At 45.3% G+C, this 26073-nt stretch overlaps 1 protein-coding gene across 6 annotated transcripts in view; it reads right to left on the bottom strand.

Annotated features, from left to right (window-relative positions):
* The window catches only part of SNCAIP (synuclein alpha interacting protein), a 159905-nt gene extending 134054 nt beyond the window's left edge, over nucleotides 1-25851 (bottom strand). For 4 of the 6 annotated variants that reach the window (XM_032335477.1, XM_032335474.1, XM_032335471.1 and 1 more), the window contains exon 1: nucleotides 25146-25220. The gene's annotated coding sequence lies outside the window, so the exon portion shown is untranslated. Of the gene's footprint in view, nucleotides 1-24500; nucleotides 24566-25145; nucleotides 25221-25775 lie in introns of those variants that run through there. The other 2 variants (XM_032335472.1, XM_032335473.1) reach the window with 2 other exon arrangements.
* Between the last annotated feature and the right edge of the window lie 222 nt (nucleotides 25852-26073).

Genomic DNA, 26073 nt, shown 5'->3' with positions numbered 1-26073 from the left:
CCCCACACACACACAAACACACACACATATTTTCTCCTCTGCTAATCCTATGCTCTGGAATCAGTACACCCAGCTTCACTTCTGACTCCTCCACGTTTGCATCACGAATTTCCTTTACCTGCTAACTCATCTATTAAGTGCGGGCAGAAGCCATCTTAGAAGTGCCCCTTTTCACACGGTGACCGGTGACTGCCATTGGCTCTACCATCTTCATAGGTGGGGATAAACATACTTGCCTTTTATCTACAGAAGTCATGGCAAGGGTCAAATGCGATAAGCATTCAGTTTAAGTACCAAATTTCTGCGGTTAGGGAGACCAGAAACCTAGATAAGGAAACATCATTAAAACGAGGGTAGAAAATTATCTACTGAAGCAGAAAATCTCTGGCGAAAGTTCAAGGATTAGAACTGACTATAGAGCACAGGACCGAGAAAAAGAACTTTGATTCAGGCAGATCTGATTTAGAGTCATGACTACACTGCTAAGTAGCTGTGTGATCTTGGACCTTTCACTTGACCTCTGTGATTCTGTTTCCTTATTGGTAGAATCAGGACAACAGCACCTTGCTCACGGGAGAGTCCCACAGATTCAGAACACTGAGCTTCTGACACAGAGCCCAAGACTAAAAGTGGCTCAGTCTTTTACACGCTCTCACATTCTCTTGATAACCAGTATGTAACTAAAGATAGGGCCTTTTCCCCTTTGCCATGCAAAAGAAGATTTATTCAAATAACAAAATTTCTCTTAGCTTTGCTTTCTTCATAAAATGAGGTTTCTGTGATAACACCATATATAACCTCAATGTCAAGGATAAAATGTAGATACTATTTTTAATTATTTCCAGTATTGTCCTAAAATTTCCAAATACTTCGGTATAGTTTAGTAATAATTGCCGCAGTTTAGGAGTTGACAGCACGACTGCATGTTACCCAGAGGACTTACTTCCCCGGCTGCTGGAAAGGATGTTGCCCTTAGCTGTCCACTTTCTCTGGGAATTTTCCCTGGCTGGAGTGAGCTACCTTCCAGGGCCAGCCAGGCTCCACTTACTGGCTGGAATGGAGTTACACAAGCCAGGCCTTTCTGTCCCAACTCGATACACTCGCAGGGGCCCTCCTGGCTTCGGAGCTCCTCATGGGCCACTGAGGCCTTTGGCGAGCCTGCATCGGAGCCCAACTACTTCTGCCCACCTCTGCTTCCCTCCCTTCTTTCCACAGGGGTTGATCTCAAGAGAACTCTCTAATCAACTTCCTACACAGACTTTGTTTCCGGGGGACCTGATGTGCAACATTATAGTCCGGAGAAACCATCTGCCAAATCTCAGTGTGCTTTAAAGTTTTCTTCCTTTAAAAAAAAAAAATTAAATTCAATTAGCCAACATATAGTACATCATTAGTTTCAGATGTAGTGTACAAAAATATATCAGGTGCATATAATACCCAGTGCTCATCACATCACGTGCCCTCCTTAATGCCCATCATCACATCCCTTCTACTGCCCTCCCCTCCAGCAACCCTCAGTTCGTTCCCTAGAGCTAAAAGTCTCTCGTGGTTTATCTCCCTCTCTGACGACTTCCCATTCCGTTTCCCGCCCCCCTTCACCTATGATCATCTGCACTGTTTCTTATACTTCACATAGGAGTGAAACCATATAATTGTCTTTCTCAGAGTGATTTTACTCGCTCAGCATAATACCCTCCAGTATCATCCATTTCAATCTAAATGGTAAGTATTCATCTTTTCTGATGGCTGAGAATAATCCATTGGACATAAATACTACATCTTCTTTATGCACTCATTCGTCAACGGACATCTCAGATCCTTCCACAGTTTGGTGATCATGGACATTGTTGCTATGAACACTGGGGTGCAGGTGCCCCTTCAGATCATTATATTGGTATCTTTGGGGTAAATACCTAGTGCCACAATTTATAGGTCATAGGACAGCTGTCTTTTTAACTTCTTAAGGAATCTCCATACTGTTTTCCAGGGTGGCTGTTCCAACTTGCATTCCCACCAACAGTGTAGGAGGGTTCCCCTTTCTCCACACCCTCACCAACATTTGTTGTTTCCTATCTTGTGACTGTGAGCCATTCTGACTGGTGTGAGGTGGTATCTCATGGTGACTTTGTATTTCTCTGATGCCAAGTGATGTTGAATGTTTTTTCATGTGTCTGTTGGCTCTTTGTGTGTCTTCTTTGCAGAAGTGTCTGTTCCATGTCTTCTGCCCATTTCTTGACTAAATTATTTGTTCTTTAGGTGTTGAATTCAATAAGTTCTTTATAGATCTTGGATACTAGTCCTTTATCTGTCATTTGCAAATATCTTCTTTCATTCTACAGGTTGATTTTAATTTTTGTTGACTGTTTCCTCTGCCGTGCAGAAGCTTTTTATCTTGGTGAAGTCCCAATAGTTCATTTTTGCTTTTGTTTCCCTTGCCTTTGGAGGCATGTCTAGCAAGAAGCTGCTAAGGCTGAAGTTGAAGAGGTTGCTGCCTGTGTTCTCCTCTAGGATTTCAACAGATTTCGGCCTCACATTTAGGTCTTTCATCCATTTTGAGTTTATCTTTGTGTGTGGTGTAAGAGAATGGTCTAGTTTCATTCTTCTGCATGTGGCTGTCCAGTTTTCCGAGAACCATTTATTGAAGAGACCGTCCTTTTTCCACTGGATATCCTTTCCTGCTTTGTTGAAGATGATTAGTTGACCATAGAGCTGAGGGTCTATATCTGGGCTCTCTACTCTGTTTCATTGATTTATGTGTCCATTTTTGTATGAGTACCATACCATCTGGATGATTACAGCTTTGTAATAGAGCTTGAAGTCTATCATCCTTTCTTTTATTAATGCAACGTATCACTTAATTGATTTGTAAATGTCGAACTACTCTTGCAGGCCAGGAATAGATCTTATTGGTCATGGTGAAGAATCCTTTTAATGTACTGTTTGATCCTATTGCCTAGGATCTTGTTGAGTATTTTGGCACCCATGCTCATCAGGGATATTGGCCTGTAATTCTTTTTGATGGGGTCTTTGCCTGGTTTTGGCCTCATGGAATGAGTCTGGAAGTTTTCCTTCTGTTTCTATTTTTTGAAACAGCTTCAGTAGGATAGATATTACGTCTTCTTTGAAAGTTTGATAGAATTCCCCTGGGAAGCCATCTGGCCCTGGACTTTTGTGTTTTGGAAGGTTTTTGATTACTGCTTCAATTTTGTTACCAGCTATAGGTCTGTTCAGGTTGTCTATTTCTTCCTGTTTCAGTCTTGGTAGTTTATAAGCGTCTAGGAAGACACCCATTTCTTCCAGGTTGTTTAATTTGTTGGCATACAGTTGCTGGTAGTAACTTCTAACAATTGTTTCTATTTCCTTGGTGTTAGTTGTGATTTCTCCTGCTTCATTCATGATTTTATTAATTCGAGTCCTTTCTCTTCTCTTTTCATTAAGTCTGGTCAGAGGTTTACTGGTCTTATTAATTCTAATACTGTTTTGCTTTATGAGATCACTGGTTTCTCCAAGCCTCACGCATGGTCTATTAGTTGTTCTTCTCCTCTCTTTTCCTCAGTGTCCTTCCTTTCCATCACCTTTTCTTCTACGTCACTGACTCTCTCTTCGGACTCCTTTACTCTACCTGTTAGAGCATCCAATTTAGACTGGCTCTCGGTTAAAGCATTTTTTTTCAATTTTGGCTTGGTTAGATTTTATTTGTGCTCTGAGAGATTCTCTAGTGTCTTTTACACTTTTTTCAAGCCCAGCTGGTGCTTTCATAATTGTTATCTTGAATTCCAGCTCTGACATTCTACTTACATCCGTATCAATCAGATCTGTGGCAGAGAGAATTACTGCTGGTTCTTTCCTTTCTTGTAAATTCCTCCTTCTAGTCATTTTGCCCAGAAAAGAATGGATGAACTAGAGGACGAAATAAAAAATATCAACCATGACCCAAGCAAAATACACACTAGGCAAATCTGCAGAGGTCAGAAACAAACAAACAAAATGGAATAAAAAGAGAACATAATCTCCCAGGTGGACAAAACAGGGTGCTCCACTTGGTCCTGGGTGTATTTTGGTCTGTTTGTTAGAAGACACTAAAGTCCCAAATTTTAAAGAAAGCAAAGCTTATATACATATGAGATATATATACACACATTATATATATTTATATATATACAAAGTATATATATAAAAATATATATATACACACACAAAAATAAAATTGCATAGTGAAAGGAAGCCCAAAATGAAGACTATAGCTATAAAATGCAAATTAAAACCGAAAGTTAAAAAAAAGACTTAAAAACAAAAGTTCATAAAATAAGGAACTATTAAAAAAACTATTTGAAAAGGAAAGAAAGAATAAAAGAAAAGGAAAATTTTAAACTGAAAGACAAAGGAATCATGAGAAAACTCTCAAGTTCACTATTTCCTCCAGCACTGGAGTTTTGCAGTTCTGTGAGCTACTAACACTGCAGTAGGTCCCCACTCATTACCTGTAAGGTATACAATATGCAGGATGTGTTCTGGCTTTTTTTTTCTTTTTAATTAGTTACAGAGTAAGCTCTGCCTTGATCAGATCTGGTAGGGAGATATTTTATCACAGCTTGAGTGCTCAAGGACAGCAGTAGAAAAACTAGGAAGGAAGACATTAAGTTTCAAATGAAACATGAACAGAATTTTGAAGAGCCCATGGTTTTACAGTAAAGGGTCTCAGTCAGTAAAGAGCTCCTACATCTACTTCATCGAATATCATGGTCAAGAACTTCCACTCTGGCTTAAGGAGGTCCCGAGATCTTCAGGGCTGTATGCAGTACAATGGCCCATCGTTTGCTTTCACAGTAGCTACTGTGTATTGGCTCTGCAAGGCAGGCGGCAGGGAAACCTAGTGGGAGTCAATAAACAGAGCAGATAGGACTCGAAAAACACCTCACCAACAAATAGCTTCCACAATAATGTGACATTTTTATAGTCACATTTTTAAACCATAACAGCGCTTGAATGGTATGCATTATAGTATTTCAATTTAGTCATTTATCTAAAAATGAGTTTTATCTTGGCTCATAAATAAACAGTGACATTCCAGAAATTTGAAAAGCTCGGCTTCACCTTCTGCTACAAAGCTCATTTTACAATTACAGAAACACATGCCCTTTTGTGCCATGTTGCTTAATCTTTGATTTATGGCTCCTATCTTCGTGCTTCTTTCTGTAAACTACACAGAGTTTGTACAAGCTCAGCTATTTCATTCTTAGTTCTAATCTTAATGGGTTATTTTCTCCTTAGTGGCGATGTCTCTTTACCAAATAGGTCAGGGGGAAAGTATTCACTCTTTCAGTTCACCGTATACTATTTAGTGTCTTAGCATGTTCTCAGAGTCTGAAATCGGTAATGAATTTCCCTAGAAGCCTGGGATGGCTCTACCAGAAAGGTTTTCTCTTCTGTCTCGAGCTCCTCTCAATGCTTGCTTCCATGTGCCTTGTGGCAAAGCCCCAGTGGCTGCCTGCTCTCTCTCCTTTCTGCGCTTCATTTTGACCAGGCTCTCCAAGCCAGTAAGCTAGGGAGAAGAAAATTAAAATGGTGCCTCAGAATGGTTTCTCCTCCAGTGCCATCCTTCTGTCTTTCAGTGGCAGAGACTTGGGTATTGACGGAATCACTCAACTTTTCCTACAGTCTCTCCTCAGCTCTAGATTTTGTCACACACCTTGGGGACCCTGGAGAAGTCTTTTACAGCAGTGCAGTGAATTTGAAGGAAATCTGGGTCTGGTTTAAGGTCCAAGATGATTAAGTGTAGGTTCTTATGTCTTTCTTCACCTGTGTCCAAATATGACATGCTTGGCAGGTATACCTCAGGTGCTCTGGGCTTGTTGTTGATGACTTGCTTCATTACAGATGGATTTTCCTCTCTGTTTTTCCTTATTCCTGTCATTGTTTGTAAGGTGTCAAGAAATGTACTTTTCCTCCATTATTTTTAAATAGAAGTCTTTATAAAAAGGTTGTAAAAAACACAAGAAGATACTGATGATATGATACCAAATGAAAAGATGCAGGGTATAAAGTAATACATCCAAGAAGACATGTAATTATGCTATCAAATACATGATGGGCTCACACACCAAAATCTGAAATCACTGCTTTAGAGTTGGAGAGTGATTTAAAAGTCTTCCACTGACACTTCATATTTTCCCAGTTTTATGTTTTCATAAACACAAATAAGCATCCTAATGTATTCGGCAAACAGTATTTACAAAAACACATTTATGTGGCCACATAACCTGCCTAAGGCTCTCTACCAAGCACAGGCTTACAATGGTACATTTATTCATTCAACAAATATTTACTCAATTTTTGCTGTAGGCCAGACACTCTACCATTTTGGGGGAATATAGCAGTGCACCAAGGCAAGTCTTCCACATGTGGGTTTACATTCAGGTGGGGGATGGCAGACTATAGAAAAGCAAATAAACATAGGATAGATTGGGGTAAATACTAAGAGAGAAAAAATAACACAAGGAAAAGGTACAGAGAATAACAGAAAACTGAGGGAAGATGCTGCACGTATGACTTGAACTATCAAAGAAATCAGGGAAAGCAAAAAAGCAGTCTGAAGGACCTCACTAGGTGAGGGCTACTTCACCTAGTGAGGTGAGGGATTATCATTCATTCATTCATTCATTCACTGTTCTGTTCATTATCTTTAGGCAGTCATTCATTAAAACAACAAATATTTTCAGATTTCCCTGGCTTCTCCCTCTCCCTCTGCCGCTCTTTCTGTCTCTCAAATACACCAATAAAATATTTTTTAAAAACCCATAACGTTAACCACAAATGCAGTAAATGCTCCCTTTCCCACGACTGCTAACAACTAAGTTTGTACCCAGAGGTAAACCCAGACTTCAGTGAGGGGCCACCACACCCCACTGTGCCACAGTGGCACACACTTTTTTCTTCTCATTTCATTGTTACAACGCCCCAACAGAGGTGCTGACCCTTTAGAGGTCAAGAATTGGACCCAATACCTACAGCTGACATGTCTGAGCAAGAATTCAGACCAGGATCTCTGACTCCAGGACCCACGCTTTTGACCATGACTCTGCCTGTAATCCCTAAGCTGGGGATTACTTTGCCCCAAGCTTTGTTTTTTATTGAAAAAGTTCTCAGTGATATAACAGACTCCCACACCTACCTGAACAATTTCGAACTTAATAATTTTATACATAAAGTTTTAAATATCTGTTTTTAAAAGCCATCCCATAATACTCTTTTACACCGTGTCCACTTTGGACTTGGGTTTCCTCTCTGGATGCTGCCGGGCAGCCGGCTTCTGCACCTGCCTCAGAGAGCTGCTGCTCTAGTCCTAATAAGCTTGCTACACCAAGGTTAATAAGATTCTTAAGTTAAATAAAGTTCCACGGTAAATTCTAAGGAATGCGTGCTGGGCTCTCTACCCATCACCTACCCACCCATCCATCCATTCAGCATCTCTGAGAATCACTAAAATAAATTCTCTCCACTTAACTTCTATTGGTTCAACACTAGTAAAGTTCTCTTTTAAATTCTCAGTTGCTAAAATACTACCCCGAGTTGGGGCGCCTGGGTGGCTCAGTGGGTTAAAGCCTCTGCCTCCAGATCGGGTCATGATCTCAGGGTCCTGGGATGGAGCCGCACATTGGGCTCTCTGCTCAGCAGGGAGCCTGCTTCCCTCTCTCTCTCTCTCTCTGCCTGCCTCTCTGCCTACTTGTGATCTCTGTCTTTCAAATAATAAATAAAATCTTTTAAAATACTAGCCCGAGTTGACACCCTGTAACAAATCTCTTACCCAGCCTGCACTTTTCTGCCATGTTCCTTTTCAAAACAGACCTTGATGTTGTTTTGCCCCTTTAAAGGAGATAATATATGTAAGTAAATTAACCCTTTGCCTGGTCTATAATAAATAAACACTCTTATTTTTCCTACAACTACATGCCAGACATGAAGATAAGCGCTGGGAATATGGCAGAGATAGAGAGACATGGAGCTTGGCATTGAGGAGCTGTGAGTCTAGTGGAGACCAAAGGGTAAAAAAAAGTAAATAATCTATCACCACACAGTTGTGGAAACACCTCACTGCAATGTGGGTGGAGGCAGATGTCAAGGGAAATGAGTTCGCAAGGCGAGAAGTCCGGGAAGAGAAACAGGACAATTCCTAGGAGACTACTAGAGCAGAAATTATAGTGATCTAGGTCACTGAACAAGTCTGGAGAGGGGTGGGGGATTGGCCAGGGGACCCATGAGGCTGGACAGGTGTGCGCGGCCAATCTTGTGTGTCATGCTAAGGATGACAGGGCTTGTGTGTCATGCTAAGGATTTTTTATTTTATCCACAGGCGATGAAAACCTACTACAAATATACTGGTACAATCACTGACACAATCAATTTTAGAAAGATCAACTTGGTAATAGTGTGGGAACTAATCAGAAAGGGTAGGGTTGGGTTGAGAGGTTGCTATGGTAATCAAAGGGAGAAAAGGATGACACCTGGAAAAAAGATAGGAGAAATGTGGGTGGAAAACAGTCGATGATGTTGACAATAACTGAACAAACAAGGCAAGGCTTACTGAGTAAGAGCATGCTGGGAGATACTGGGGGGGCGGTTTAAAAGAACAGAGTACTACAGGTAATTTCCTTGAAAGCTGGGGCCATTCACTAAATTTAGAAATGGAAGACGAGCCAAGATTTTGAGAGAAAGGTTGAATTTACTTTGGGAGGTGTAAACTATGAGAGTTAATAAAACCACAATGTACATGATCGGAAGACAAAGAGAATCCCTACCCCGGGGCTAGAGAGAAAAACCTAGAAGTCACCAACACAGGAGATCATATAAACCTTGAGAGCAGATGACACAGGAATCTATGTAGGATTATTTATGAGTATCACTTACTAAAGAAGAAACATAAGCCCCCTTTTGTCCACAGTAGGAAACAGATGAAGATTTGGCTCTGGTCAACCCTTTGACATTTTCTCCTGCCTCTCCACACCTCTACCTTACTGGGAAGTCACATCAAAATACTTTGAACTTCACAAGTCTATGAGACCCCATCGCCTTCCCCTAAATTTTCTGCCTGTGAACACCCATTTGGCTTTGAGCTCTAAATCAAAGGTCACTTTGCCTGGGAAGCCCTGAACCACCTGGTTCCCCATCTCAGGTGGTGTTCACAGCTCCCGCCTCCTCCCTAGCACAGAACTTGCTCACACCTCTCCTCTGGACATACAAGTCTTTCTCCTCCACGAGGCAGAAAGTTCATAGAGGGAAAATACTGCGTCTACAGAAGGAAAGGTATCAAAGCATGTTTACAGAACGACTGCATGAAGTAATGTATCTTCCATCTGTGAACACCAGTTACTTGGCTTTAAAGAACTCATGACTACTTCTGTTTGGCGAGCGGCCACAGAAGGTTCTTGGGTACAGTAACATGATATTTTTGGTACAATCGACTAAGAATTTAATTTTTTTCCCACGTGACTAGTACTCATGTCAACACAACTGATGTGGTGACAACAGTGTAATCATTTAGAATAATGAATGCTGTGAATATACTGGTTCCTCTCGGTGAAAACGCCACTGTACTTAACTCAAAGCAAAAAAATAGGAAAAGACGGAATCCAAATGCAAGTAATTGGCTGAAATAAAGCAATGGGAAGCTTCGTTAGGATCAACAGAGAGATCATGATGGCACTTTAACATAATTTCTCCTCCAGAAAGGACAGTTTAAAGACAATAAATATACAGATGATAGATAGAATTAGGAAACTTCCTATTTGCTAAGTGCCTGATCTATAAGAAACATATTCTTCATAATGAAAGAAGGCAGGGAGCCTGCCTAGGTTTGACTTAAACCTGAAAGGATAAAAAGAGATACAAATGTTCAAATGACAATCATTCCTTCCAGAAGCATCAGCAATTCTGGCAAGGGGAGATGTGTTCTCCCGACTCAGCTCCTTGAACAATAGGGACAATATATAAATCCTTATTTGGATTGACCTAAAAAGGCCTTTCAAATTGCTACGCCTCCCCTGACTCTCCTTAATTGTAAAAATGAGACACTTCTGAAATGCACTCTCTCTAGTTTGAGAACACTCGCACAATTTTTCCAAGCCACTGAAAGATACATCCATCCGGTCTGAAATTTCAACAACTAGGACAAATTTATCATCAAATGTTAAGAAGTCACAGAAAGTTTTATATTCAAGCTGGTCCCTTCTTCTTCAGGGACTCCATTAAGTTTTCATCCTTGACCAACAGTTTCATCAGCATACTATACGTTACAGACAAGAAGACTCTAAATATCACAGTGACCTATTTGATGGGATTCAAGAATGAGAACTCAAAGACAGAAGTCAGAAAAACATGTAGGTGCAGGAAATCTACTACACGAGCATCACAATACTGGTTTCCTATTAAACTCTGACCATACAGGGGCACATCTACCCCCTGAGAGCCTAGAAGAAATCCAATCCTGACGACCAACTGCCTTACGAAGCTGAAGGTACAGACACATCCATTATTCAGCCCAATTATTATTTCGTGGTCCCAAATAGGGTTTGCTGCATGAAGCAGACCCCATTATCCCAAGCAGTGATGTTTTAAGTGACTTTGGAAGTTGTCACTTTCTTTTTCAGACGTGGTGACTGTGTAGCCTGTGCAGTGAAACAAAGTCAGATATCTTTAACTGACTTTTCAGCTCTGCCACGGGAGCACTTGCTGACCTTAGCTCTTGATCTCCTTCTGTTTCGCAGTTCCCATTTTTTAAAAATTTTTATTTTTATTTTTTATTTTTTAAAGATTTTATTTATTTATTTGACAGACAGTAATCACAAGTAGGCAGAGAGGCAGACAGAGAGAGAGGAGGAAGCAGGCTCCCTGCTGAGCAGAGAGCCTGATGTGGGGCTCAATCCCAAGACCCTGAGATCATGACCCGAGCCGAAGGCAGAAGCTTAACCCTCTGAGCCACCCAGGTGCCCCCGCAGTTCCCATTTTTAACTTTTACAACATGATAGTTATTTTCTTCTCACCTTTTTAAGATTTTAACACAATGCAGTGATAATTACTATGACAAACCCATACTCTGTAGAAAACAGAAACAAAAACAAAAACCTAATGATGATAATAATATGAGAGCTTGTTGAGTACTTATTATGAGCCCATCGTTGTTTTAAATTCCACCTATATCATGTCATTCTCACAATGACCTCTGAGACAGGTCATCACATGGGTCAGGTTCCCAAGAGCAAACAGGTGACACACACAAATGCAGTTCAAGGGTAGTTTAATAAAGAGATCATGCACAAAGGTGTGGGCAGGGTTTGGAGTAACTCCAAGAGGCGTCGCAGTGAGAGAGTGAGTCAAAAGGACAATGGCCACCAGAATAAAGCATCTGCAGGAGGGCAGTTATCAGAATTTAGAAACCAGCCTGATAGAGTTGGCTTCCTGCCAAGAGCCATTGCCTACAGAAGCAAGAGGTAACCTGCTAAGGAGGGAATCCAAGAAGTCAAGAGCTCAAACTCTCTTCCCACCTGCTTGCTCAGGTCCTGATGCTGCCTCCTACTGGCCAGACCCAACCAAAAGCCAGAGAACAAAGGAACCTGCTGATTTAGTTCCAAAATAATAACATACAGAGCAGGTGGAGAAAGAAAGAGCGTGAACCAGATTACCCACTATTCCCATTTATCCCAAGCATCCAAAAATTACCCTAAATAAGTGAGGTGATCAAAGAGTATCTGTTAGTAAGAGAAGAAATAATGTCAAAACATCAGGAGGTTCAGTAAGTATGTGAAAATGCAGACAGTGTCTTAAGAGAAGGAGCCAAGCCTTGCTCCAAGGTGAAAGTTCAAGCTCTTGGGGCGCCTGGGTGGCTCAGTGGTTCAAGCTCTTAACCAGAATGATCTTCTGCCCACATCCACCATCTCTACGCATGTTGTCTGGTGTCTGGGGAGACAGAATGACTGTAAATAATTATCGCCCCCAAGAAGCTTGTAATGTGTGCTAGTTTTACCTCATCTGTCCATCTCATTATTGTCAAATCCCCCAATTCCTTTCTTGAAAGAAAAGTTCTATAATAGCATGTCTCTCACCACTTACAATTCCGTCACCAATTCCGACTAGGGGCTGAGCAGTGAAACCTCCCATCACATGGCATTCTGCCCCCTTGTCTGATAGGATCCTGCCTCAGAAGGATGTTCTGAAAATATATGACACAGGTGACATGATGGCATGACAGTATCTCTTGAGAAGACAAGTCCTTAACCTCTATTTACTGCAACAGAGTAAGCCTTAGGTCTTGTAATATTAATACATTTATTTTCAAGACATGCTGAAGGATTCATGTATTCAGCTGGTATATACCGGTCATAGAGTACATACTTGAGACCGTTTTACTTGCCCAGACTGAGAAAACAATTCTTACCAGAATCAACAACCGCTTTCTGCAGTGATGAGTCAACAATTACCCAGAGGGAAGTTAAAAGCATGGACATTCCCAACAGAAGTCATGGGCACACATGTGGGAGAGCTGTCATGACCCTGCCCAGCCCCCCACACCCCCCATGGACAGCACCAACCTTTACTTCTCCCCACATTGTTCAGAGCTTGGATGCAGGTTTAAACGCTGTAATAAGGGGTGCCTGGGTGGCTCAGTGGGTTAAAGCCTCTTCGGCTCAGATCATGATCCCAGGGTCCTGGGACTGAGTTCCAAATCAGGCTCTCTGCTCAGCAGGGAACCTGGTCCACCCACCCTACCACCCTACCCTCCCACCCCGCCTGCCTCTCTGCCAACTTGTGATGTCTCTCTGTCAAATAAAAAACAAACAAACAAAAAAACGCTGTAATAAATATCCTAACCCTGATGTTGTTCCTAGGGACAATCAAGTATCCTACTATTTTTCCATCTCTTAGGAAGGGCCTCTGGTTTGAAATACCAGCTCCAAAGAAAAGAGGCTGCCTTGAACAGATCAAATAGTCATTCATCCCTGTGGGTTGTTTTTTGTTTTTGTTTTTTCTCAGTTCTACTTTTGAGCTTGAGGAGGCCACTCTTTGCTGCCTGATCCTATCTGAAATAGCACAGAGAAATCTTTCCTCTTTTCAGAGACAAGGCAAGTGACTCCCTTTCATGCTATGCAAGCTAAAGCTTTGCATTTTTAAAAACTATTGTACAGTGTGTCATGCAGCAAGGTTTGCCAAAGGGAGGGAAAAGAGAACAGAAAGAATAGCAGAGTTGATTTCCTACACGCAGGTTTTAATGATTCTGGAAAACCATCAACCTGTCTCAAATTTCTGCACTAATTTCACAGTTTCCCGCAAATGGCAAGGATGCAAAACCATCAATTAGCCTCATGGTAATTATATTTTAAAGAGCAATTCTTTCTCTTGGTAATTCTAACAAATGGACAAATGCAGTTCCTTAAAAACCCAAACACTTGATGATGTTTATTTCATCTAAGAACTCACAGTAAAATCACCCTTCCAAAGATCTCCCAAATGTTTACTCAGGTGCACACACCTGTGCTTTCTGCAGCCAACAAAAGCTCTTCATGTGCAGGATTTCTGCTGCATGACATGCATTTACATATATTATGAGACAGAAAGTGAGAAGAAGCCATCCGGTCTTTGCTGGGAGAAGCCCACACCCCTCTACTTACCAAATCAGTCTGTAACTTACAAAGAGCTCTGCTATTTCCTAGCAACATGAGTAAACATTGTGCTATATCCAGCTCCCAAGATTTGTAACCATGTTAATCTGTGAGTACTCAATTTAATTAAAGATTAGACTTTTAAATTGTATTTTTAGTGCACAACAGTACTGCTAAATTATGATGATCAGCAGTTAAGGGTGCTTATGTCTGCAGAACTCGGGGAATGAAAATGAATCATTTATTTCCATCTTGATATGACTGCTCTTCTCTAAGGCGCTCTTCTCCAAGTTCACGGGCCTCGGAGTTCATTGGAATTCGATGGTTAAAACACAGCTTGGAGACTTCATTTATGAAAATTCCTTTAAACCTTTCACCGCTTTGACAGATCCAGTCCAAGCTCAGCGAGCCAATTCAAAAGTAGCTCTCAGCCTTTTTATAGGTTTTCAATTACACCAACACAGCACAGCAGAGCCGTCATGTTGGACCAAGTGTGTTACGGTCACAGAGAGACACGAGTTCTTTGCTGAGAGACGCAGATGAAAGCAGCATTCTCCAAACCACCGCCAACAGATGTAAAGCTTTGTCTGTCTCGAACCATCCTTGACTTATTAAAGAAAGGATCTTCCAATTAAATATGGCTAGCGTTCAGTTTTCTACCATATGATGTCTATGATGTAGGCTATGATTTTTTTTTAACTTTTTAGAATGTACTTTGCAAAAATACTGGCAAGCTACCTTGTCTCCAAACTGTTCCAAACGGTTTAGCTGAGGAACTGTTCAGTTTCTGAGGTTCATTCATCCCTGCCCCACCCCCTCATAGTGTGTGACAGTAGCACTGACTATTCCCCACGGGCCCTCTGAGATAGGAAAACCCCCAAGCAGGCTCATGAGCTTTCCAGGTGGAAACTGGTCATCAACGGTGAAATGGAGGTTATGCCTAATTCTGTTTTCTATTTCAAAGCACTCTTCAATTGGGCCTGAAGTAACTATACTCTTCTCTTAGACAAGAATCTCTTAAAATATTTATAAGACTTCGCAGATCAAACGCAGTATTTTCTTCCATTTTCAAACTTTGCATTTATTTGAATATGTGGTTAGTATGGCTTTATGGGAGTGCCAATCTGTGAGACTTGGCTGTATGAATTATTTCAAGTGACATTTACCATTACGGGTAAAGTGGACCAATGGGCACATGCCCGTTAGTGGGTTTGAAGCACTCACAAAATTTATAAGCTGTATGTGTAAATGCTAATTTACTCCGGATACCACTCTCCAGTTCTCCCCGGGGAGGCGTGATGACTCCCAAACCACTGGAAACAGAAAGATCTCATGAGGATGACTCTTACAGCTCCGTGACACAGCAATTCCTTCCCTGTATATTAAATGTTCTGGATATCAGTTGCCTTTGCTTGTGTTAGTTAGGTCTATCCTATTTATTTGGGTTTGTCGTCGTTGTTGTTATCCTGTTAAATAAGACCAGTGCGCTTTAACATATGGGGCTGTGTGTAAGTTGTCCTAGTACTCAGTGTTAAGAGTTCATGAAGCCTGAAGCTGAAGGAGACATATAGGAGCTCAGAACAATTCTAGGCTGGGACATGCCTTTTCACTGGTAGAGGCTTCCTGTCCATTCAGTCCGACTCAAATGCAGTTCTGTGGCACTGGACAGAGCCAGGCAGTGACAGGCAAAGAGAGGTCCTGTGAGGCAAGTCCCCATCCCAACACACACACACACACACACACACACACACACACACACCAATCCCTGCAGTTCCTGAGGGTAACAACATTTCCTCATCCGTTAATGAATTCCCAATGTACCAGAGGCCAAATGTGGGCCTCCCACACACTGCATTCCTCACCGGGGGAGGAAGATGACAGATGCCTCCCTGACCTCAAGAGCCCATGTTCTAGGGCACAGGCCACCATGTCCAACAGAGGCAACACTAGAGGTTCAAGCTGATTGCTAAGGGAGCCCAAGCCTCCTCAGAGCCCAAGCCTGGAGTCCACCACGGGAGCCACACGCCACACGCAGCTCCTGCGTAGCACAAGTGGGCCTAGGGTCTGAGTTAAAAATAAAATACATGCCAAATTTCAGAAAATATCGAAAATAAGAACAAAAGCTATCTGGTTAATCTTTTTTTGTATTACATGTGGAAATGCTCATATTGGGGATATATCGGGTTAAGTAAAATCCATTGTTAAAATTAATTCCACCTGTTTCCTCTTACTTTTCTTTATGTGCTAACTAGAAAATTTGCAATTACCTAAGTGGCTCACATTCATGGATCTATTATTGCTATCCGCCAGTTCTCTGGTCTAAGGAGCCATAAGGCAACACTTGGGGAAAGAAAGTGGGAGGCTGGCTCAGGGGCAGCGGGGGCACAGGTGGGCGAGCAGGGAGGAGGAACTGCATAGAAAAGGGCCCCAGGGGCATGTCTCAAGGGCTGCAAAGACAGAGCAGAGGCTGGTACTGTTTGCTTCCCGAGCAGGGCACGCCTGCCAGATTCATGCAGCAGGGAGACCACAACATAAAGGCCAAAGTGACAGTCATCACATCACAAATAAATTAGAAGCAGCCTGTGGTTTACAGGGAGCCGTGCTCTGCTGGGGACCAGACCAACTAGCTAGCCCCGTGTCTCTACCCAGTCTGGCTTGTCATTTGGTCACTCTGCCTGCTCTTCTGCAAAGAGGTGGCTGAGATGCGCTGGGGCGCCCGGGTCCCTGTTACTCTATTAAAGTCTCTGGAAGTCAGGACTCTTGACATCCCAGGGGATGGAGGAAAGTGCTAGAGAAGGAGACACGTTTGTGCCTAGAGTTGTAAAGCCGCAAAGAGTGGAAACTGGAGTGGAGTCAATCCTTTACACTTCCTTTTTCCTACAACACCACACTTTATTTCCTTGTTCGCCTCCTTCCCAGCGAGATATAGACTTGATGGAAATACCATGAGCTCGGGAACCACATCAGTGAGGTCACTCTGGCTCTGAGAGGTGCCCAGCGTACAGTGGGCTCAAAATAACTGTCTGGGAAGGCGTTCCTATGGAGAATCTGCAGCCCCCTTTGCTGCAGGGGACCTGTGCGGTTAAGGTTGCCGGGTGTGCAAACTGCACTCAGGAATGAGCGAAGCGCTCACCTAGGCAGGGTTCAGCAGCTGCGATATATGTCTCAGACGCGGGTGTGAGCTGTCCTCATGGGGAAAAGAGGAGAGGCATTGAGACCTGCCCAGCCCTTGTCAGCTCCTGCAGGGGAGACATTCCCAGCAGCTCCCCCAGCAGAAGCAGCCTGTGACCCACTTCCAAAAGGGATGCTGAAGGGTGAGGGGAATCAGTCTAATGGAGGCTTGGAATTTCCGGGGCACCGGTGTCACTCACGCCCAGCATGGTAAGAGGAGCAAGTGAGCACGGAGACGATGCAGGTGTAGTTCTTGCGTTCCATCCCACTCTCACCCTATGCTGGCTGGGAGGCCATGTTCCTCCCCTACATTTGCTCCAACACCCCTTCCAATGGGGATCAAAATCCGCATCTTAGAGGAGTGCTTTGCTGCTCTGCACTTCTCCCAAAGGACTGGCACTGGGTAAACACTGGAAAAAAGGTGACCTGCAGGAGATGATCAAAATAGGACAACAGCTATTATCATCTTTCTTGTAGATTAGAGCTTAGCAACAAGGTTTCTAACCTGGAGTACACGGAGCCATAGCAAATCCACAAGCAAAAGCTCGTGAGCTCAGTGGTATGGGGGCACATCTATTTCCTCCGAGGAGAGTACCCATAACTGTCATCAGAACCTCAACAGGCTTGGGGCGCCTGGATGACTCAGCCGGTCAAATACCTGCCTTCAGCTCAGATCATGATCTCGGGGTCCCAGAATCGAGACCCGTAACTGGGCTCCTTGCTCATCAGGGAGTCTGCTTCTCCCTCCCTCTCCGCTGCTCCCCCTGCCTGTGCTCTCCTGCTCTCTGTCAAATAAATGCATAAAATCTTTAAAAAATTAAAAGCCCTCAACAGCCCCTCAGACATCAGGCAATAGCAGAACCACAAGAATATGACGGGAAATTTCTGAGAGAGATATTCCTCTTCATTTCCACTGTAGTACAGAGTCCTTACTGCTTTAAATACATCTGTTTCCATAGTCTTTTCAACATATTCAAAGGCCAAGGGAGGCAAGTGGCATGTTTTATTCTTAGGAGGTGGTCCCTTCAGGTAAGAGCAGTAACACCAAAAATCCTAATGGGTGAATTGGAAGAGACCAATCATAGCTTGACTCTCCTCCTCAACTACCCAGAGTGTCTGACAGCTGGACAAGCACCAGAAGGACCTGAGGGGCAAGCAAGCCTCTCCAACCCTGTAAATCTTAGTTTCCTCCTATGCAGAAAAAGGACGAATCATGATAATACCTTCTTCCTAGGGCTGCTGTGAGAATTAATAAGAAAATAATTGGAAGTCATCTGTTAAGCACCCAACGCAGAGTAAGTGCCTCATAAATATTAACTATTAAATAACCTCTTTTATGGCGGGGGGGTGGGTTGCGGATGGGAAGCATTCCTCATCTGCTCTCTGAGCCATACATTCTAGCTTCGAGACTGACTTTGGGCCACTGATGTTTTTCAGCCTCTTCCTTGAAGTAGCTGTTAGCAACCAAGCAGGCAACAAGCATGCCAAGGAGCTGGGGAAACAGCTGAAAAGTGTCCAAACAGCAATTTCAAAGAGAACCTGCTTTCGGAGCCAACACTGTGAGACGCAAATTTAAGAGTCGAGTTAAAGGAAATAGAGTGAACTTTGAAAATCACCGAGATGAATGACTCAGTGCAGAGTTTTCACTCATTCCTCAGCAGCTTCTTGACTACCTTTGCTGTGAGGAGACCCTGGCTAGGTACAGGGGTACACAAAGACCAAAAATCACCATGCAGCTGTCACTATGAGCACTCTGGGAGAGTCAGTCACAGACCCCAGAGTTTGAAACAGGGTTTCAAAGTCAACTATGATGCAGGGCTGGGCAGGACTGAGTGTTCAGCAAAGGCTTCTTGCAAGAGCAATACTTGGGTTGAGTGTGGAAGGAGGGGTGGATGTTCAAGGTCAAGTAAGGTCACGAAAGGGAAAACAACAGTCCATAGAGACAAAAGCACAGGCCAATACATGAAAATGAGAGAAGATGGAGCATTTGGGGACCGTGGAGTTGCACAGTTCAGCACAGCATGGCAATAATGGGGGCAGCTGGAAGAAGCCTTGCGGAGCACCTCCCTCCTACTCACCCACTTAGGCAGTTACCCGAAATTCAAGTTCACGTCTTTGTTCTTCAGAAAGAGCACTGGGGCCATGGTGGGGAGGACAGAGTTGAAGAGGATAGACTGGGTATGGCATTTTCAGAGGAGGGTTGTGCAGGGTGAAACGGAGCCTCTAACTCTAAACTAATGGGGAAAGAGTAAGGTGGAGACAGAGCAGGAAGTTGTGGTGACTGACAAGGTAGAGGTCACATTAGGATCATTCCCAGGTTCACGGTTTGGGGGCAGAGTGAGAGGGCAATTCGTCCACCAGGGAAAACAGATGCAAGAGAAGATACCTGCCCCTTTGCTCACATGGTGTCCCTTTTCTCTATTTTTCTGTATTTTCTTGTTAAGAACAACCCCTTTCCTGCTCTCAGCCCATTGGGTTTAGGAGGGTTTGGCTGATCACCCTCCCTGTGTAGCTCCTGCATTCCCCATCTCCCGCCTCCCCACGCAGACTGCTCCTCCTGTTTCCCTAGGCTCCAGGCCCGGGCACGTTATCAAGGACAAGCCAGGTCACATGTTCCAAACCCCTGGCCACAGTAGCTGGTTCAGTCAAGGGCAAGTGCCCAGTAATTCGAGTTAATCCCAAATTACTCTCTTTTCCTGCAGGGGTTAAGCTTGAAGCTGCTGTTGACCATCTCACCACCATGAGGAAGAGGGGAAATGAGAACTGGATTCTTCCTGAACTTTTCCCATACGGGAGCCAAACATATACCCCTTCCTGCCTAACCAGGTATAAACTGGGCTTCTATGACTTGCGACCAAGAGCCGCCGATAAAGGTAAGAAGTAAAGAAAACCGTGTCTCAAAAAAGGAAAGGCTAGGTCTGTTGCGTGGTGGATTATAAAAACCTCCGTAACTGAGACAATAGTACCTTGAAACATTTGAATCTACCGAAGACATTTAGGGATTTTATAGCAAATGCTACTGTGACTAATGAAAAGTCAAACCAGACTGCTTTAGAAAAGGTTACCAGATCATGGTACATTCACTCATTAAATTAACATTTATGGAATATCTTCAGGGCTCTTAGACTTGTACAAAAGCAGCAATAAAAAGTGGTGTGCTTGGATTTGAGCGGGTCCATCCGCGGCCTTCCATAACGAGCAGCTGTGCGCGCAGCTCAGACTAACTGTGCGACACCAGAGCAGCCAGGTGGTTCTGTCTGGCCCGCAGCTGCGCTTGATGCGGACGAGGCCGCCTGAATTTCAGACTGGCCGTCAATAAAGCCAGGCTGATAAAGCCGCACCTTCACTGAGCCCTTAGTTGAAAAAGCGTTGAACGCGTTTTGAATTCCTCTCCCCTCTAATAAAACAACCGCCGATTTTTATGGAGGAGCCTGGAGGAACGCATGATGTTGGGCCTTCTTTCTTTACTCTCTTTCCATGCAAAGCCCCCAACACTAGCATGGGTTTAACTCTTTCTTATGAATGCACCTGCAGAGCTCTAGGTAAGTAGGCCTGAACTATCAGCTCCTACCCTGTGGGCTTCTCGGGTTGCTAGGTCCAAATAAATCTGCGAGGGTTCATTACTGCTGGGCATGTGTTGGTTCTGCGCCCCTCGGTCCAGTTTCACTTCTGACAGCAGTACGCCCCTGTCCTCCTACTGAATCCCCATTGGGTGTTGTCTTAGTGGGGCTGTCAGCTAACATGCGCAGCTAAGCAGTGTGCATGCCATTATGCTGGGCCAAAGGTTTCTCTCTCTCTCTTTTAAGATTTTATTTATTTATTTGAGATAAACAGAGAACGAGGGGAGGGGCAGAGAGAAGAGGAGAAGTAGTCTCCGTGCTGAGGGCAGAGCCCGACCCAGGGCTCCATCTTACAACTCTGAGATCATGATGGGCGCCGAAACCCAGAGTCAGATGCCCAACTGACTGAACCCAGGCACCTCCAAAGGTTTTCTCTTTGCGGGTATGCTAAGTCCACGGGCAGACCTCTGGCTGTGCTTTGCAGTAAAAGAACTCGAGTTCTTACTCCCCCAACCCCACAGTGATTCCCTTTCCATCCCGAAAGTGGCTCTTCTGACTTCCCTTTGACCTCTGAGGTATTCTCAGGTTGCCTCTTGGTTTCTGTTGCTTTACTCTAGAGAAACTCAAGTCTCTACAATTCACTGCAACTTAAGCACTAAGCCACAGCTAAACTTATCCATACTCTACAGTTTATGAAGTCCTTTCACATTCAATTTATCTCTTTTAATCAACCCTTCTGGAACTGAATTTTTCTTCTCCCCCCCAAATAAACCACTTACTGATTTCTCTGTTTCTCACGATGGCACTTAAGCTTTTTTAAAATTTCAGAATGGGGCGCCTGGGTGGCTCAGTGGGTTAAGCCGCTGCCTTCGGCTCAGGTCATGATCTCAGGGTCCTGGGATCGAGTCCCGCATCGGGTTCTCTGCTCCGCGGGGAGCCTGCTTCCTCCTCTCTCTCTCTCTGCCTGCCTCTCTGCCTACTTGTGATCTCTCTGTGTCAGATGAATAAATAAAAATCTTTAAAAAAAAAAAAAGACTGAATGTTGTTTAAAAAATAAATAAATAAAATAAAATAAAATAAAATTTCAGAATGATTTGGACTGGGGGCTTTCAGTCATGCCCTATCATCAGCAGTCACCTAAACCTAAACTATGGGACCCCCACCCAGAGTGATCCCCTCTTTTCCACTGTCTCTGCTCCTCCTTTGCCAGAGCTTTCCTCACCTCCCAACGACGGTGGGAGGTGCCACCAGCCTACTGTCTCCAAACCAACCTGACACCCCTGGCAGAAGGTTGTGACTCAAATTTTACTATCGCTGCATTATTCCTCACCTACCCAAGGTTTATAGAACAAAGACTACAAGACAGTGATGTACAGTTCATTTCCTAACCTAAATTCTGGCCTGCCCACTAATCTCTCCTGACTTACAGTAGACTCTTCCTTAGTAGAAAACATAGGCCAAAATGATTGTTCAAACATGCAATAAATTGAGGGGGGAAGGGCTGCAATTTTGTGTGTGTGTGTGTGTGTGTGTGTGTGTGCGGCTGTCTCTCATTATAAGTGGCATCTTTCTACACTCCTGGAATGCAAGGTGACCTTGTGATTTGATCTGACCCATGGGAGAGCAACAAATAGGATATAAGCAGAGGCTTCACACTTGGCTCTTTTGCTGCTCTTGGTACAGGATTTATTATGTGAAGATGCCCAGTCTCGTCGGCTCAAGAACAGGAGGTACATGCCTTGGTCACCTGTTCATCCAGCTAACAGCATGGTAACTGCCAGATATAACCGAAGCCATTCCATCATCCTGCCAGCAGCCCACCTACCAGCAGACTGAAGATGCCCGTCAAGTTCAGCAGAAGAACCACCCAACTGAGCTCAGCCCAAACCACGGACCACAGAATCATGAGCTTCAGTAGCTGCTTTAAGCAACTGCATTTTGGGGTCATTGGTTAGGCAGCGACCCCTAACTGATAACACATGTGAACTGATTTGGTCATTTTCTCCCCAGAACTCCTTTCAGCATCTTGGGTACTCGACCATAAGGTATCTTTTGTGGGTCCTATTTCCTCCCTTCTAAGTGCCTTGTGAAGAGATCGTGCACTTCATATTTTTATATGCCACACATGCATGAAATGAATACACTGCAATTGTTCTGGAATCAATTAGTGCTTGCCCAGAGCCTAGCCATCAGTTTCATCAATTCATAGTCATCATTTCAACATATAACTTGATCACTGACTTTAAAGCTTAAAAGAGAGTGAAGATGCAAACTATAAATGAAATCTGGTTATCTCATCCATGTGAAATGCAAAATCATCCAAAGTGTAAATCCTACAAGTAACCGATTTATTGATTCATTTTCAATAAATTACTCCTTGTAACTAAACCTGATTGTCGATCAAAGGCACCCAAGGAAACAAATACATAAGGGTAAAAGTTTCACAGGACCAATTGTTAGATTTTCGCCAGGATATTATTGTTCTCCCAAGACACAGATTTCTCCTATGTGGTTTGCAACTATAACCTGACAGACTGCCAAAAATAAGGGTTCTATTCTAAGAGTGTCACTGATTCTCTTGTTGCTGGTTCAATTAGATTTTTGCATTTAAAAGAGAATTTCCCTTGTGTTTCTTATAATGGTGCACCTGCTCCTTGGGAGATTTCCTCTTCTGACAAGCAATGCCTTAAATCTGGCAAGAAAAACAGCTCCAGGCTTTCTCTGATAATATCAAAGATCATTTGTTTGTATTAGATGTTCGTGTGGGTTTCCCTCCTCTTAAGAGCAGTAAAGTACTACTACAGCTCCTCCCAAAACAAGGGTGCTCACAAAGTTTCTTGGCCTCTGTTCCACATTTCCACAGACACCTGCACCAAGTGCCTGGAATTAGCAAAACTGTGACATAGTATAGAGAGAGATTCATCTACGCTAGTCACTTCCTTTCGGACATCAACACATGGTAAATGTCAAATCAATAAACGCAGCCTCACTTCACATCTACTGTCTTATAACCTTCCTTCATGAAATTCTTCGGATGGAGAAAATGAAGTTTACATTCAAAGTTATATCCCTTATTTTGTTCTATTTTATTTTTGAGATGTCCAAAAGATCCTTAAGAGAAGTACCACCTTCTTTCTGATGCTAGACCTGGGAACTCCTACATATTTGGCTATGGGTAATCTCCAGTTAGAACTGCCTTTGGGAGAGACTTCCATGATTGACAGCAAAATGTCACACCTTCTTCAAATAGTTTTAAGAGCCCCTTAAAGTTCCTTCCACTCGGAACCACGAACCATGCTGAGCCTAAATTAACATTGAGCTGCATGGGGAGTAGCCAATAGACATCTTCTCCCAGATGCGAACACATTAGCATACTGCTTCCCTAGACCTTGTTCTCTCTGCCTTTTAAAATTTCAATATGTACAAATGAAATACAGATTTCAATCCATTCCCAATGGGGATGTCTGCTCCGTAATAAGAGAAATAGGTTTTTGCCTTCTTGCAGATTCAGCAAGGAGAGTGGTGCTTGAAAATTACGTGTTTAGAGTGACACCTTGGAGAACTGACATTCTCTGCACACATGTAATCCTCATAAACCTCCCCAGACAGCCCTTATTTCATTTTGCAAAATGCACCCTGGCCGGACTCCACAGCACGTGGTGTGTGGCGAGACTGTCCTGCCCAGGCTCTCCCTTCCTCTGAGTTCTTCCCTGCCTCCAGGCTCTCTGATGGGCACTTGTCCCTCATAGTGGAGAGAAGTGAGGAGGCCCAGCCACCAGCCAGGGCCAAACCGACACCAAGAGTACTGCTTCCTCAATGAACTTTCCCAAGGAAAGCAAGGTTCCCACAGGAAAAAACAACACGTTCCACCCCCCACACACCCCCCCCCCTCCTAGCGGTCCATTGAAAACGAGCAACAATGCTGTTGCCTTTTTGTTTCGTAAAGACTTTCTTCGCTGCAAGCAGTAGCGTGTTCCTCAAAGAATGCTAGTATTTCCTGTGGAAACTGTATGGCTGCCAGGAATGGCTCATAATTTTCCCTTCTTTTCTTTTCGTCAAAAATGAAATAAACAAAACGTGGCATTTGACGATAGCCAAAATACCAGTTCACCTCACTTACCACCTGCAGATGAAAGTCCTCACCACGAGGGAAGGCCAAGAGAGGCACGTTCCCGGCTCAAATCGACGCGGACGAGCCTGGGAAGCAGGACAGCGCCCGGGGCAGCTCTGAGCCCCGGCTGGAGCGGGAGGCAGCCAGGGAGCCCCGGGAATGCGCGTGGGGCTCCCCGGAGCGGCAGCCACCCCAGCCGTCCCCTTCCGCGCTGATTAGTATTGTCATCGGGTACTGTCGCTGTTACTATTACTTGGCCCCTCGTCCTCCGGGCTCTCAGGAGCTGGGGCCCTGCCCATCCCCGCCTCCGACACGAGGTGAGGTGGCAGCGCGGATAACCACCACACGAAACGCGCAAAGGAAGAGAACAATCCTTTGGCAGCAGAGGCGGGGGCTGTCTCCCCCCTTCCCCAGAGGAAAGCTGCCGCTCGGCAGCCGCCGCCGCTGTTACTATAGAGACCTTCCCCCAAACCCGCTCTGCAGAGGCGCCGCCGCTGCCCGGGCCGCCCGGACTCGCGGCACAAAGGGGGCCCGGGGGCTGTGGGAAGCAGGGGCGACACCCGCCGGGGTCGCCCGGTGCAAACTTGGAAAGGCTCAGCCGCCCGCGCCGCCGCCCCCCGCCTCCCCGCCGCGCCCGCCGGGACCTGGACTCACCAGGGGCGCCCGGCGCGCCGGCGACTCGCGAGCGCGGACCGACTGACGGACGCACGGGTGGACGGCGGCGGCGGGAGCAGGAGCCGCCGCAGCGGGAGCGGGCGGGCAGCGGGCGGGCGGGCGGCAGAGGCGCTGCTGCGGCCCGCTACGTCACAATGCGGCCGGGCCGCCGGCGCCGCTCCCCCGGCCCCCCAACGGGCGCGCGCGGGGCGGGGGCAGCCCCGGGGCGGCCGGGCGCGGAGCCGGCGCGGGGGGACGCGGGGGGATGCGGGGGCGCGGCGCGGCGCGGGCGCACCGCGAGGGACGGGGGCGCGGCCACTCCGCCGGGACTGCCTCCGCCCCGCGCGCGCCCCTCGCCCCGGGCCGCGAGTCCCGCTCCGCCGGACTGACGGCCACCCTCCCCGGCCGGCCCGCGCCCCTCCCGCGCTGCCTCCCCGCCGGCTCCGCGGCTCCGGTCCGCGAACCTGCGCTTCCTTCTCCACCTCTCGCCGGTCCACCTCTGCCGCCTCGGCTCCTCCGCAGCTGGGCTGCTACTCTCCTCCCCTCCGACTTTTTGCCCCCGCTCCCCCCCCTTTCTCCTCCGCCCCCCGCTCGGCGGCCTCTCCCCCTGGAAATGAAATCGCCCCTCACCGGGATCCACGCGTCAGCGGCTGCCCCTTCATTGGTCCCCAAACCAGTCCGCCGGTCCAGCCTGAACCGGGAAAAGGGACTCGGGCAGGGGAAACGGAAGGTGGGCACAGTCCTGGGACACTGCCGAGCTTGAGAAGCCTTTGGCAGAGGAGGTGGCGCTGGCACGGAGTCCTCGCCCCCTCTCCTCCCTCCTGCTCGCGCCCTCCAGGGCTTCGGCGAGGAGTGGATGGCAAAGGGGGCTTGGCCCGGACTGTCCTTTGCTCCGGCGTGGGTGCTGGATGGAGACCTCGCGCTGAAA

Source organism: Mustela erminea, chromosome 3, assembly GCF_009829155.1.
Source record: "Mustela erminea isolate mMusErm1 chromosome 3, mMusErm1.Pri, whole genome shotgun sequence".
Taxonomy (NCBI): Eukaryota; Metazoa; Chordata; class Mammalia; order Carnivora; family Mustelidae; genus Mustela; species Mustela erminea.
The sequence above is the reverse complement of the archived record's forward strand: the minus strand, read 5'-3'. Positions and strand labels throughout refer to the sequence as shown.